We start from the raw sequence: 13,161 nt of genomic DNA, 5'->3' as shown, positions 1-13,161 counted from the left end.
ATCACCTCACACCAGTCAGAATGGCCATCATCAAAACTTCTAGGAACAATAAATGCTGGAGAGGATGTGGAGAAAAGGAAACCCTCCTGAACTGCTGGTGGGAATGTAAATTCATACAGCCACTATGGAAAACAGTATGGAGGTTCCTTAAAAAACTAAAAATAGAACTACCATATGATCCAGTAATCCCACTCCTGGGCATATACCCAGAGAAAACCATAATCCAAAAAGATACATGTACCACAATGTTCATTGCAACATTATTTACAATAGCCAGGACATGGAAGCAACCTAAATGTCCATCGACAGATGAGTGGATAAAGAAGATGTGGCACATATATACAATGAAATATTACTCAGCAATAAAAAGGAATGAAACTGAGTTATTTGTAGTGAGGTGGATGGACCTAGAGTCTGTCATACAGAGTGAAGTAAGTCAGAAAGAGAACAAATACTGTATGCTAACACATATATATGGAATTTTAAAAAAATGTTACTGATGAACTCAGTGGTAGAAGAAGAATAAAGATACAGAGGTAGAGAAAAGACTTGAGGACATGGGGAGGTGGGGAAGGAGAAGCTGGAAAAAAATGAAACAGTAGGATTGACATTTATACACTACCAAATGTAAAATAGATAACTAGTGGGAAGCAACTGCCTAACACAGGGAGATCAACCCGATGACTGCTGATGACCTAGAGGGCTGGGATAGGGAGGGTGGAAGGGATGCTTGGGAGGGTGGAAGGGATGCTTGGGAGGGAGACTCAAGAGCAAGGGGATATGGGGATATATGTATAAATACAGCTGATTCGCTTCGTTGTATAGCGGAAACTGGCACAACAGTGTAAAGCTGTTATACTCCAATAAAGATCGAAAAAAATTAATTGATTAAAGAAAAGAATATACAATGGAGAAAAGGCAGTCTCTTCAACAAATGGTATGGGGAAAGTTGGACAGCTACACGTATATCAATGAAACCAGAATATTTTCTCACACCATATACAAAAAAAATCTCAAAATGGTTTCAAGATCTAATATGAGACATTATGCATAAAAATCCAAAAACATCAAGAAAACATTCTCGGACATAAATCCTACTAGTATTTTCTTAGATCAGTCTCCCAAGGCAAAAGAAATAAAAGTAAACATAAACAAATGGTACCTAATAAAATGTAAAGCTTTTGCACAACTAAACAAAAAGACAAAGTACAGAATGGGAGAAAATATTTGCAAATGCTCTGACAAGGGATTAATATCCAAAATAAACAAACAATTTATATAATTAAATATTGAAAAAATAAACAACCCAATGAAAAAATGGGCAGAAGACCTAAACAGACATTTCTTCAAAGAAAACACAGAGATGGCCATCAGGCACATGAAAAGATGCGCAACACTGCTAATTACTAGAGAAATGCAAATGAAAACTACAATGAGGTATCAGTTCACACTGGCTATCACCAGAATGGCTCTCATAAAAGCGCCAAAAATGAGACATGCTGGGGAGGGTGTGGAGAATAGTGAACCCTCCTACACTGCTGGTGGAAATGTAAATTGGTACAGCCACTATGGAAAACAATATGAAAGTTTCTTAAATACTAAAAATAGAGTTACCATATGATTCAACAATCCTATTCCTAGATATATATCCAGAAAGGACAAAAACTCTAATTCAAAAAGATACGTGCACCCCAGTATTCACAAAAGCACTATTTACAATAGCCAAGACATCAACAAATGATTGGCTTATGAAGATTTAATACACACACATACACACACACACACACACACACAATGGAATATTAGTCAGCCAAAAAAAAAAAGAAATACTGCCATTTGCAGCAACATGGATGAACCTAGAGAATATCATACGGAATGAAGTACATCAGACAGAAAAAGATAAATATTATATGTACGATTTCACTGATATGTGGAATGTAAAAAAATAATACAAATAGATCTAACACAAAACAGAAACACAGACACAGAAAACAAACTCATGGGTACTGTAAGTTATGGGACCTTATGGGAAAACGGGGGCGGGGGGATAAATTATAAGTATTTATCAGATTAACTGATACAAACTACATAAAATAGATAAACAACATAGATTTACCGGATAGCAGAAGGAACTATATTCAATAACTTGTAATAACCCATAACAGAAAATAATCTGAAAAATACGAGTATATTTATATAAAACAGAATCATTTTACTGTACACCTGAAACTAACACATGGTAAATCAACTATAGTTCAATAAGAAAAGAATAAAATCTTGAAAGTAGCCAGAGAAAAATGAAACATAACCTACAACAGTACAGCAATTTGAATTATCAGGGACTTCTATAACAACAGAATTCAAAGATAGGAGAACACCTTCAAAATACTGAAAGAATAAAGTAGCTACTAACCCAAAATTCTATGTCCAGAGAAAATATTCTTCAAAAATGAAAGCAAAATTAAGACACTTTCAGATAATGGAAAACTAAAAGAATCTGTTGCTAGCAGACCTGCACTATAAAAAAAAATGCTGAAGGGCTGAGGGAAATTATACCAGATGGAAACTTGGATCTTCAGGAAGGAAAGAAACACATTAGAGATAGTAAATATGTGTTTCAATTAAAAAAAAGATTATGTTCTCCTAGATGCTTTAAAATATGCATGATAATTAAAATAAAATGAATAACATTGTGTTCTGAGGGTTATAACAAAAGGAGATGTAATACATATGACAAATACAACATAAACAACAGGAAAGTAAATGGAACTCTACAGCTGCAAATTTTCTACATTTTACATACTTTGTTCAATCATAACTCTAAGTAGACTATGAAAAGTTAAAATGTATATTATAATTCCTAAATCCACTCCTAAAACTGCAAAGAGATATAGCTAAAAAGTCAATAGATAAATTTAAAAGGATTTATTTAAAATACTCAAATAACCCACAAGAAGGCAAGATAGACGGAACAGAGGAACAAACTGCAGAGGGGACAAACAAATAATAAGATGACAGAAGTAAATTGACCATATTAATAATTAATTAAATGTTAATGAACTAAATGTTTTAATTAAAAGGCAGAGCTTATCAGAATTGACTGAAAACCAAAACCTAACTATACGACATCTACACCACTTTTTAAATATATATGTACAATCCATGGGCATATGATTGGAGTAGGTATACTGATATCACATAAAGTATATTTCAAGAAAAAAAGATATTACCAGAGATAAAGAGAGTTGTTCCATAACATAATACGGTCATTTCATCAGGAAGACAAATAATGATAAAATTGTATGTACCTAGTAGCAGAGTTTCAAAATACACGAAGCAAAAATTTCCAGAAATAATAAATTAAAAGTTTAATAAAAGCACAGATGATTTCGACAACACCATCAACCACCTTGACATAATTGATATCTATAGAACACTCACCCCCAAACTGCTGAATACATTTTCTTTTCAGGTATACAAAGTACAGTCACCAAGATAGACCATATCATGGACCACGAATCAAGTGCTGAAAATTGTGAAAGGTCTGAAGCCATATTGAATATGTTCTGTGGTGACAAAGAATTAAAATAGAAATCAATTATATATATATATTTTTTAATCCAAATTCAACATTTAGATGAAATGGATAAACATCTTGAAAATAACAACTTACTAAATCTGACACAAGAAGAAATAAAAAATCTGAAAGCCCTATAAACAATAAAGAACCTGTATTTGTTATCAAAAACCTGACCACAAAGAACACTTCATCCTTATATGCTTAGATGGTCTTCCTGATGAATCTGATGCCAAGCATTTAAAGAAAAAATAACACTAATCTAATAAAACTTTTTCAGAATATAGAGAAAGGAACACTTCCTAAATGATTTTTGAGGCCAACATAACTGTAATACTTATTCAGAACAACCTCTGACAAAGTAGCAACAAAAATTAAAAGTAACATACCAATTTCCCTCATAAACCAGACACAAAATTTCTTTTTTTTTTAAGACACAAAATTTCTTAACCAAATAAAAGCAAACTGAATCAGTAGTATATAAAAAGGACAACATATCAAGAGCAAGTACGGTTCCCCAGGAGTATAAAGATGGTTTAACATTCAACATAATTCATTACATAATTCACCATTTTAAACTATAACATTTCAATTAACAAAGAAAAGCCATTTGACATAATTCAACAATCACTGATTACAAAAAATTCTCAGCAAACTAGAGAACAGAATTTCCTCAATCTGACAAAGGGCATTTACAAAAAAACCTCAACAAATCTTATGCATAATGGTTTAAAAATGTGAGTAGGCAAGCCACAGACTAGAAGAAAACATCCTCAAAACACACAGTTGGCAATACAATATACTGGTACCCAAAATTTATAAAATACTCCTACAACTCCATCATAAAAAGACAAACAACATCCCCAAATAGGCAAAAAACTTGAAATGATATTTCACAAAAGAAAACAGGCACAGCAAATAAGCACATGAAAAAGTTCTCATCATCAGCAGTCAATTAAATTAAAGCTAAAACAACATTCATACCACTAAAACCCATTAGAATGGCTAAAATTAGGATCGGGAACACTTAATGGAGCATGTGAAGCATCCAGAACTTTCATGTATACTTGGTGGGAGTGCAAAATGGTCTAACCACTTTAGAAAGGGCCTGGAAATTTCTTATAAAGCTCAACACCTATTCACTCTGACTCAGCATTTCCAATTCTAGGTATTTGCTCATGAGAAAAGAAAAGAAAATATACGTTCTTAAAATAAGACTGTGTACAAGGATATGCGGATGAAAATGTCACTGCCATATCAGTAAACAAAGGATGTTGTAACCACCCATCTCCATGATGAGCCCCAAAGGAACTCAGAATGGAGACAAACAGGCTCCCCGGAAAGGCCACCAAGTGGTCAGCCACTGCACCTGCCCCCAGTGGTGGGCCCCATATCCTCGCTCCTCCCTTACCTCTTCAGAGTAGTCCCTCAGAGCTATCTGAGACGATGCACCCCGGGCTTGAGTTCTCAGAAAGTCAACCAAATAAAATTTCTCAGCTTTTAGGTTGTGCATTTTTTTTCAGCTGACAGATATTTACAGCAGCTTTATTTATAATAGCCAGAAACAGGAAAGAAACCACGTGTCCATCAACAGAAATGTATAAACAAAGGGAGGTATAGTCATACAATGTAATACAGCCCAGCAATAAAAAGGAGCTAAGTACAATATTCAAAACAGCATGGATGAATCTCAAAAATACTATGTTGAGTAAAAGAGGCTTTACACAAAAGAGTACCTACTACATGATTCCACACAGAAGACAGGCAAAACTAATTCAAAGGGAAAAATGTCAGATTAGCGGCTGCTTCCGAGGGGGTGGGACGCGCAACAATGAGAAACTTTCAGGAGTGATGATAATGTTCTCTGTCTTGATAGGGACTGGGTTACATACATGGAAGCATTTGTCAAAACATCAAGTGATACACATAAGATTTATACATTTCATTCACGTATACATTTTAGCAAAAAAGAAAAAGAACAGTAAACAAGTATCAAACTTTATGCTTTGCATGCTGAAGTATTTAGGGTGAAATGTATGGATCTCTACAACTGATTCTGAAATATGTCAAAAACAAAAATATTTATGAATGGACAGAGGAATGGATTAATAATGAGATAGAGGAATGGATTAATAAAGAGATGTGACAAAGCAAGAATAGGAAAACAATGATGGAATCTAGGTTTTAGATATACTAATGTTAACCAACAATATAAAATTTTCCTTAAAATATCTGGGGAACCTAAATGCCCATCAACAGATGAATGGATAAAGAAGATGTGACACATATATACAATGGAATGTTACTCAGGCATAAAAAGGAATGAAATTGAGTTATTTGTAGTGAGGTGGATTGACCTAGAGTCTGTCATACAGAGCAAAATAAGCCAGAAAGAGAAAAACAAACACCATATGCTAACTCATATATACGGAATCTAAAAAATGGTACTGATGAACCCAGTGACAGGGCAAAAACAAAGATGCAGACGTAGAGAACGGACTTGAGGACATGGGGTGGGGGGGGGAGCGAAGGGGAAGCTGGGATGCAGTGAGAGAGTAGCACTGACATACATACACTACCAAATGTAAAACAGATACCTAGTGGGAAGTAGCTGCGTAACACAGGGAGATCAATTCGATGATGGGTGATGACTTACAGGGCTAGGATAGGGAGGGTGGGAGGGGGTCGTGGGAGGGAGGGATGGGGATATACGTATAAACACAGCTGATTCACTTTGGTGTACCTCAAAAACTGGCACAACAGTGTAAAGCAATTATATTCCAATAAAGAGCTTTAAAAAAAAACCAAAAAAAAAATTGGGGGGAAAAGAGGAAGTTTAATTGTACTTCTTGAAATTTAGGTGAAAATATTTGAAAGTGGTAATATTTTTAAAAATGGAGAATTTGTGGCCATAATAACTATTTTTCTGAATAACTATATTATAAAGTCAGAGCATATTAATCTGGAATATAACCTAAAATGTGTATTTTGAAATTACTGTGTTTATACTGTCTGCTTTTTTATTAGAGCTACATCAGAATATCCGATCTGTAGCTACAGATAGAATGTAATTTTGAAAGGGATATTTTGAAAGACAGTTATGAATTCATTTTGAATAACTGTCTTCCAAAGATATAATTATTTACCTCTACCCAAACTTTTCTTTATATCCATATGTGTCAAATTCTAATCATCTGGGAAACTTAATGACTTTCTATTTTTAATTATTTTGAATTAAGCAATCTTTTTTTTAATCTCTTTATTGGAATATAATTGCTTTACACTCTTCTACCAGATTTTGAGGTACACCAAAGTGAATCAGCTGTATTTATACATATATCCCCATATGCCCTCCCTTCCACAACTCCCTCCCGCTCTCCCTGTCCTGGCCCTCTAAGGCATCACCCATCATCGAGTTGATCTCCCTTTGTTATACAGCAACTTCCCACTAGCTATCTATTTTACAGTCGGTAGTATATACATGTCTACGCTACTCTCTCACTTCATCCCAGCTTCCCCTTCGCCCCCCTCCCCCCCAACCCCGTGTCTTCCAGTCCATTCTCTGCATCCGCATCCTTATTCTCGTCCTGTCACTGGGTTCATCAGTACCATTTTTTTCTTTTTAGATTCCGTATATATGAGTTAGCATACGGTGTTTGTTTTTCTCTCTCTGGCTTACTTCACTCTATGACAGACTCTAGGTCTATCCACTTCATTACATATAGCTCCATTTCATTCCTTTTTATAGCTGAGTAATATTTCATTGTATATATATGCCACATCTTTATCCATTCATTTGTTGATGGGCATTTAGGTTGCTTCCATGTCCTGGCTATTGTAAATAGTGCTGCAATGAACATTATGGTACATGTTTCTTTTGGGATTATGGTTTTCTCTGGGTATATGCCCAGGAGTGGGATTACTGGATCATATGGTAGTTCTATTTGTAGTTTTTTAAGGAACCTCCAAATTGTTTTCCATAGTGGCTGTACCAGCTTACATTCCCACCAACAGTGCAGGAGAGTTCCCTTTTCTCCACACCCTCTCCAACATTTATTGTGTCTAGATGTTTTGATGATGGCCATTCTGACTGGTGTGAGGTGATACCTCATCGTGGCTTTGACTTGCATTTCTCTGATGGTTAGTGATGTTGAGCATTTTTCATGTGTTTGTTGGCCATCTGTGTGTCTTCTTTGGAGAAATGTCTATTTAGTTCTTCCGCCCATTTGTGGATTGGGTTATTTGCTTTTTTGGTATTAAGCTGCATGAGCTGCTTGTATATTTTGGAGATTAATCCTTTGTCCGTTGCTTCGTTGGCAAGTGTTTTCTCCCATTCTGAGGGTTGTCTTCGTCTTGTTTATGGTTTCTTTCGCTGTGCAAAAGCTTTTAAGTCTCATTAGGTCCCATTTGTTTATTCTTGATTTTATTTCCATTCGAATAAAGCAACCCTTTTTTATTCAAGTGTTTTCTACATAGAGAAGCAAAGAAAATAAGTTTAAATAGTAACAGTTGTGTTAAACTAGAATTTCTAAGTGACAATTCTCATTTCTAATAATTTTACCAAGAAAGACTACAAAATTTCTAACTCTTCAGGTTTTTACATATGACACAGACTATGAACATCTTGGAATTATTTTATGTAGGCATATGAGAATTTCACATGGCTCCTTAAGATATAATCTGTAGCTTGTTAAAACTGCTATTATAAAACAAGGATGACAAATATATGGCAACTCACTTATTCAATGCAGATCACAATAATTCATCAGGGCATCCTTCCCATCCAGCCCAGGGCAGTCACAGAATCCTTCTCAACACAAGGTCTAGCAGGCATTACTAGCTGGTCAGAGTTGACATAGAAGAAACTTAGTGATCTTGGCCCTTGCTCATCTGTGTTTAGGTCATGGATGCAGTAGTCACATTACCGTTAACTATAAACATGACTTGATGGTTACATAACGGAGCTCTGTTGACTGCAGAGGATTCTCTATGGAAACATAGTCTGGATTTTTAAAGAATTTTCAAACTATGAGGCTGAAAATTCTCTCATGGCAGAGGCAAAATAATTCTTATCCTTTTAGCAAAACAAATTTGTGCAGCATTGAAAGTAATATTCACAACAAGAGTTAAAATTTGAAGACACTGGTACATATTTCGTTTGGTAACATAGCAACTTATATTCTATCTAATTTCCAAAAGGTTTTGAATGTCCTGAAGAAATGTATAGCACAAGAGATTTATTAGTTCATTTGTTTTCTTTTGTGTGGTTTTTAAAGACTGTGGAATCAAGGTGTAGAGAAAAATGTTGCCTGCCATATCTGTAAACAAAGGATATTGAGGCCATCAAGCCAGCAGCCACTGCAGCCACTGCTAACTGTTCACCCTGAGGGGATTCAGGATGGAGACAAGCAGGATACTAGCCCTCCTAGATAGTTAAGGTACATATCAAAGAAATAATATCCATGATCCCAGGCTCTTGCATCTTCCCATACTTAGAAAAGTGCTAAATTCATTAACTTAAGATTTCTGGTTTTCTTTAATTAACGGTAATCTTTTAATGTTTTGACTACCTGGTTTTTGTTGCAAAAACTCCTGTATATCCTGGCTCCTCCCTTACCTCTTTGGAACATTCCCTCAGAGCTATCTGAGATGCTGTCTTTCGGGCTTAAGTCCTCAGTTTTGTTGGCCAAATAAAACATATTTCTCTACTTTTAGGCTGTGCATTTTTTATCAGTCGACAAAGGTATTTTAATTCAATTTGCTTCTATATAAATCTACAGGATGGAATGACTGTGACAAAAGGGCAAGAGGTGATCTCTGGCTCCATTTAAAACAAACCAGGGCTAATCAAACACAAGAAACAATGACATTATTTGAGCTCCTGAGTCCTGCTATGCCTGAAGCAAATTCATTCTTGAAATTTTGTTACATTAGTCTTTTTTACTTATTGCAGTTTGAGATGTGATTCTGACATCTACAACACAAAGACCCCAGAAATAGATTCTTATTCTAATAAATATATATATAATGATAAAAAGAGAATTAAGAACAACAGTGAGAGAGAAAAAATATCTAACATGCATGGAGAATTACATCTACCAGCAACTGTCCTAATTGCTTTATGTGTGGTACTCAATTCTGACAACAAATCAATGAGAAACATGTTACTATTATCTCCCTTTATAGATAAGGATATTGAAATGCAAAAAATTGAGAAATTAACCCAGCCTCAGTCACAAAGTTAGTAAACAAGGGCACTAGGAATTGAGCCCAAACTGTTCTGCTTCAGAGACCATTCTCTTAACCAATAGGTTAATCCACTTCTCTGCTTAAAGGTAGAATACGTACACAGACACACATGCTACAGTCATACACTTGCTAGAAATGGGCTGTAAATTTTTTTCAGACCTTCTTATCTGGTTAACAGGTTGGTTACACAAAGAGATGAACATAGTCAGATATTGGCCCACAATGCCCAGCATGCAAATATGTATTAATTATTCATAGATAGCAGAGATACCTAAGAAATTCCTCCTCTCAATTTTCATGAGGAAAACAGTGATTTGGTGGACAAAATTCTTAACAGATAAGAAATACCAGGGTAAGTTTCATATAGCTTCTACTTACATCAACTGAAGTTGAGAATTTCAGGACAAACTGTAAGTAAATCAAAAGTTATCCTACTAGAGATCAAAAATAATGCTCTCCAGTCATAAACAGCCTAGTTTTACCTAAGATAAAATTTAGTTTATTTAGAGGAAGGGATGAATTTAATTATTCCAGACACGTACCTCCATGAATGTTATTTTAAATTGCTGACTTGTTGACTTTTGTCAACTCCGGACAGCAGATGGTTGTGTTATAGTCTCTCTCAAGAAAGTAGAATGCCCATGTTCCCTGTTTCCCCAAAAATGGAAGACTTAAATGTTCTGATATTGAAAACTGAGTAGTATCCTTGTCCCGATAATAAGACACTCCAACTTCAAAGGGAGTGGACCAAAGGAGTTGATGGAGGACCAGTGGATAAAGCCAGCATATATTGAGAAAACAGCTTTGGATCTGTTCTCATCCAAAGAGGGGAAAAAGAATGGCAGCCCCAAGCTTCTTTCAAAGAGAGCATGGGTATGATAGTTTTTTCCTGAAAATTTTTCAAAATTGGCATTGTTAATTTTAAGCAACGCAACCTCCTCATGAACCCTATAAGATGAATTTGTTGCAAAATTAACCCCTAGGCAACACCCTAGGTTGACCTTTCGTATAGTTATTAGATATAAGCCAATTAAACATCATAGAACATCTGTTAAAAATAATGATCTTGGTTGAGAAGTAGTTGATTGTGGGCCATGGTTTGTTCTGACAATAATTAGATATCTAGCAGGACCAGCTGTCAGTTGAGTTTAGTCCTAATTTGTGATAATAAAATCACATCCCTTATATTTTCCTTATCTATCTAAAGGAATGTGATCCAAAAATTGGTTAACATCTTTAAAATCAAGTTAAGAATAAGAGAATTCACCAAATTTTTCTCAGCTTTATAGCATAAGGAATTATTATTTTCTGTGTCAAAAGATCCTTGCCTGTTCATTCTGCTTTGGGCGGGGCAGGGGGGCAGGTATTAAATTTTGATCTCTATGTAAACATCCGTAGACAAAGTTTTTACTGAGGTTAAACAAGTTAGCTAGCTCTTGGACATAAGGTCAAAGACACAGAAAGGGGCAATAAAAAAATCTGGAAAAGTTATATAGAGAATCCTGACAGATTTCTCTATAAGGTTATAAAGAATATAATATTAGTGGTCTATTTTACACCAGCTCTATCTAAATCTTACTTACTTCCCAAAGTAGGATAATAACAGCCAACATATGTTGACTTATATAATTTAACAGGCAATGTTCTAGAGATTTGACAGTAATTACCTCATTTAATTCTCACAACAACCCTTTAGGTTAGTACTATTACAACCCAAACTTATAGATGATAAAACTGAGGCAAAGAAATATGGGTTAATCTGCCCCAAATCATACAACTAGAGGGTGGCTAAACAAACTTAAAACCCAGCCAGTCTAACTTCAGAATCATGCTCTAAACACTGTGCTTTGCTGTATTATTTTGGCTCATGAAACACAAATTTGTTTTTTCAAGGAGGTTTAGAATACATTTTGAATGGGATGTCCAATAAACTAATGGATCTACCATTTGGGGAGGGGATGGTTATATACAAATGTCCTTTAAATACAAAAGAATAAATGAGGGAGAAAAAAAGATGGCGGCGAAGTAGAGAGACGTGGAGTGCATCCCTCTCCACAGATGCATTGGGAATGCACGGAAGGACACAGTCATTCCCACAGAGAACCAGCTGAACACCAGCAGACGGCCTCGGACACCGGAAAGGGCTGCGGAGAACCTGACATAGCCGGTAGGGAGGCATCTACGAGGGCTCAAAGAGGGGGAAGCGGCGGAGCTGTGGCAGACGGGAGGGAGTGAGAAACATACGGAGGGTCCGCAGCGCAGCTCAGCGTTCCCGGACCGAGACATCGATCCGCGGCTGAACGGAGGGTCCAGGAGCGGGAGCGTGGGAACCGGAGAGCTGGTTCAGGGGGAGAAACATTGTTGCCGGTAGGGTGACGGACCGAGAGGACAGGAGGGAGGAGGTCCGCGGAGAGGAGTGCCGATCCCTGAGAGCTGCCCAGCCATGATGGCGGCTGGAGGCTGCAGGCTCCAGGGCGGGGGGGAGGAGCCGCGCGCATAGCCTCTCTCTCTCTTTCTGCGCCTCTGCAACAGGCAGCGGAGAGACGCCCTGCGGGGCCACATAAGGCGCTCAGGGATAACAAGCACCCTCAGGTGCTCGGGCGGAGCTAGATTAAAACTCCTTGCAACGCCAGCAGCAGGGAGGCTGCCGAGAGAAAAAAAAAAAAAAAAAAACCAGCATCAAAAAGAAAAAACCCCGAGAGAGGCCCAACTCTAAGACTTTCTGTGTACGCCTGAGCCACCAGCGCCCTCTGCAACAGGCACCTCCAAGCCTGACTGAAGCAACAGTGCGCCACTGCTCACTCCCTCCCAGGAGAAGGAGCCACTATTGCACCCTCTCCCTCCCCACACACCGAGGCTTACAGACGAACAATAAAGGAACCTCTGCTGGTCACAGAATAACGCAAAAAAAAAAAAACCCAAGGCAAGGAAAAGGACACTTACAACTGAGACGCTAAGGAAACAGAAATAGTAGTATCAATACCTATTGAACTGGTCCATTCGGGGATCAGCTCTGGATTTTTTTTTTTTTTTTTTTTTTCCTTTCTTTTTTTTTTTTTTTTTTTTTTTTTTTTTTGATTTATTAAATACGATCTTAGCCCTAAGGGATCTACAAGTTTTACAACATAATTTTATAAGGATATTTTTTACTCTTTTTTTTTTTTGCCTTTTAAAATACTTCTATATCTAGCTAAGTTTTTGGTAGTACGGACAAAATATCTTTCATACTTTCCTTTCATCCCTTTCTTTTATACACTTCTATTCCTTTCTTTTTCTTTGCATATTTCCAACCACATTACGCTCTTCTGTTCCCCTTTCTTCCAGCCATTTTAAGT

At 36.6% G+C, this 13,161-nt stretch overlaps 1 protein-coding gene across 6 annotated transcripts in view; it reads right to left on the bottom strand.

The window, feature by feature from the left end:
- Positions 1-13,161, bottom strand: part of LOC130845699 (histone-arginine methyltransferase CARM1-like) — a 272,068-nt gene that overhangs the window by 207,249 nt on the left and 51,658 nt on the right. The gene's annotated exons all lie outside the window — the stretch shown is intronic.

Source organism: Hippopotamus amphibius, chromosome 2 (assembly GCF_030028045.1).
Source record: "Hippopotamus amphibius kiboko isolate mHipAmp2 chromosome 2, mHipAmp2.hap2, whole genome shotgun sequence".
Lineage (NCBI taxonomy): Eukaryota > Metazoa > Chordata > Mammalia > Artiodactyla > Hippopotamidae > Hippopotamus > Hippopotamus amphibius.
This window is presented reverse-complemented; position numbering and strand designations above follow the sequence as displayed.